Raw genomic sequence first — 3,631 nt, 5'->3', positions numbered from 1 at the left:
CATAAAAAGTCCTCTCAGAGGCCCAGGTAATATTAAATTTCAAAACACCTGAAAACATGTACATTGTAAAATACTTATAAAATAACAATAGTATTCTTCACAACATAGAAAAAGTACAAAAGATTACGTTTTATCAAATTCCATAATGGCCATGCATAAAAACCCAGTGATGTATCAATGAATTATCTGAAACTTAACAATAATTTTGTAAACTGACCCACACAAATGCCAACCTCTTTTGTGAAATGAAATTATTTAATAGAAGTATGTGCCATATGTGCAATTTATTTTGCAACAAGATTTCTCAATAAATTTTTATCTTGTGGTAAGAAATAGTCTCTTCAAACATAATTCCAGATTTTGAAGGATCTAAAATTTAACACATGAAAGCTACTAGATACCTTGTTTAAGTAGGTATTATGTACATCACACAGACCACCATGATGTGAGCAAATATGCTGTGGTTTTGCCATACATGCATAGGAGAAATTTATAACCATAATGTGAGAAATTTTCTATGCTATATAAAAAAGGCTGATATCCCCTCTGCACACAGCTCCATGAACAACTTGGTAAAGTACATCTCAAAAGATATACTTCAAAGTTAATTTCTAATCAAAGGGGGGCAGGGAATCTTGAACTTGCATTATGAACGAAGTAATAAGTGTATTAAAATGTAAATAATTCTGTCCAAATTCACATTCTAAAGATTGTATTTACAGGAATTAAGAATAAGGCAAGTAATCTTAATACTTTGTCAACTCAAATAAACATTATGCAGACTTTAAAACTAGAGACAAAACTCACTTTGGGGACTGCTCACCTTATGTTTCCTTTCTTTTTTAAAAGGGAGCTTATTTACAAAAGTAGATCTATTAATTACCATGGATTTTTATCTTCAGAGAAACATACAGTACATGGAATATAGATAACATAAATAACCACACTGATCATGCCCTAGGCACTCTACAACGTTTTGACATGCCTATAAAGACCTAAGTCCACCAGCTTGCCTTTTCAATCAATGAGCTGGGGAACAATCCACGTGCACAAGAAAATCAGCAATGCACACACATGGCATTCACTGACCCACGAGATATCATTGTTTGCTCAGCCTGATTGAGAGGCTGTAGTGCAACAGCAGCAATTTCAGTCTTCTGTTTTGTTTACTACACTGCTCTATCTTCTGTGATAGTCTAAGGCACTGGAAAACTATTTTTGACTTAGCACGTAAATAATTCAAGTCCTGGTAACAAGTCTGAGTTGGAAACCTAAGTACACCTTGTAGTCATTTAACAAATGTTTTCCTCCTGAACCCTTTCACAAAAAGTTCATTAATTTTCTCCCCTTGTTGCTTCCCCCTGCCTCTGTGAAAAAAATGGTAACTGCATATTTTCATCCTAAAGGGGAAAGGGAAATTGAGGGGAGCAACTCTTAGACGCAAAATAGTCTGCAAGGCATAGGTTAAATGCTGTCTTCCCGCACACCATTCCTCCTGTTCCAATTGCCACCCGAGGATGCTTTTAATTAAAAATACTCATCAGAACGTTACATGCATTTTGAGAAGGCAGCTTTAGAATAAAGCAGGAGTAATTTGCTGATTCTTCAGTAACATTTTGTAAAAACTCAGCTACAAACCATATCAGCTGGCAGCATTTATCCATGAATTACTGGAACACATGGGCAACAACCCAGGCAGGTGGACCTGGTGCACAGAAACTGCAAATGCCACCTCATAAACAGTAGAGGTCTAATAATTCTACTCTCCAATTTATTGGTCTCATCTTAGAGATCCCACTTCCTTTTTAGTACTGCTTCTGGTTAATTTTCATATTTGACTGCTGGTACAAGTTTTCCATTGATTAATCATTTGTTTTCCATTAGTCACTGGCTGGGTATACCCCCTCTTTTTCTATTCATCTATTTGTTCCAGGATTAATTTGAAAAGTCTGTGAGAATAGTCCAGTGAGAAGCCGACCAATAGATGTCAGAAAATGAGTGTTGCAATTCCTTCCCCTTAAGCAGAGGAGCTTTCCACAGCAGTAAGAACTGGAGGACTGTATAATATGTACTCCACAAATAAACTTCTAATTTGAAATTGATTATCCACCATTTTAGAGTGAGCCAGACACGACCAATTCTACCTCAGAACTCACTGCCACAGTGCCAGTTCTGAATGTACCAGTATGGAAAGAGTATGGCTTAAATATCCCATCCTGAGTCAGTGAAGCAGTCGGCAGCAGTAACTGGGCTTCGCCCACAACATAGTTTCAAAAGGGGCCATAATCTTGGGCCATAGCATATGTGTAAATTATTAAAGCTTACAGAAAACCTTAAATTTAATTTAAATATTATTTAAATGTCAGGTAGATTTCTCACCCTGTGGCCACTTTCACTCCAAAGAGCCAATTCTATCTCAAATTCTCAGGATGAATCTTATTGAATTCTCTAGTTTTTACTACATCTGCTAGCTACAAAAAAAGCTATATTGCCTCAAGCATTCCTCTCTCCCTACACCCAAGTATCAGAATCTACATCCAGCAGCACCAACTTTTCTGGCCTTCACAAATTGTCTGGAGATTATGCTCAAACCCTTCCCAATTCACAGTGTTGCTAATGAGTGGCTTAAAAAGGTATCAGATTAAGTCTTCTACTTCTTCTACAAGTAAGGTATATCACAGAGGAGAGGTCACGCTAAGGTTAGAAAACTGAACAGACTGAGTGAAGTAAATACTAAGTGAGCAATCAATTTTGGGAGGGGAAGTAACTGAAGATCAAATAGATATTAAATTACAAAACTGTTACAAGTACACATCAAGCTGACTAGCAAGGCCTTGGGTATAGCAACAGGTAATCCTAACAACGAGCAATGTTTCACCTTCCTGTTTTACAGAAATATGATGACCAAAAGGTTACAGCAGAGAAAAGTTCTTTTTCCATGGCTTCATCACACAGCACTGCTGTAATATTTAAAGGCTTGGCACCATATAAATGGGGCTGACTGCAGTTTCTTACTATCTGATCTTCAGCCACAATTGTATCTAGGTAAATGACTGCACAGAAAGGATTGTTGGGAACTAGGCCTTTAAATGCTACAATAGTACCGTAGGTGCAGGATGAAGCTGTGGTGATGTGGCAATATAGTAAATGTTTCATTCACACATTTAATAACAGCCAACATTTTATAGAAAGAGATATACTGAGGATCAGATTTATATCCCATTAGTTTTCACTGTCAAATTGTCTAAGGGTAAAAATATATGTAATTTGGGACTGGTCATGTGAACTGGATGGCAATTCTTGTGCTTTACTAGACATAGGTTGTTGTGTGTGATAATAACAATAAGCCTCAAAAGCAGAGTTTTACCAGTAGAAGATCAAATGGCCTTTGTATCTTGGGAAAGCACAGAAAAACTGGGACACAGCAGACTATTGATAGAATGAAGTGGAATGGAAAAGTAACAACTACAGAGCCAAAAGTTTTAAGAGGCTCTGGTCAAGTGAGCGCTTGAAGAGGAACACATGCCCAGAACCCTCCAAGAATATGGAATTTGGACCAGCATAAATTAATAACAAAGAACTATGCAACATGGGGCAGAACTTCACATAAATGTCAAAAAAGCATGTCCTA

The sequence above is a fragment of the Zootoca vivipara genome, chromosome 1, assembly GCF_965207765.1.
Source record: "Zootoca vivipara chromosome 1, rZooViv2.hap1.1, whole genome shotgun sequence".
NCBI lineage: Eukaryota > Metazoa > Chordata > Lepidosauria > Squamata > Lacertidae > Zootoca > Zootoca vivipara.
This window is presented reverse-complemented; position numbering follows the sequence as displayed.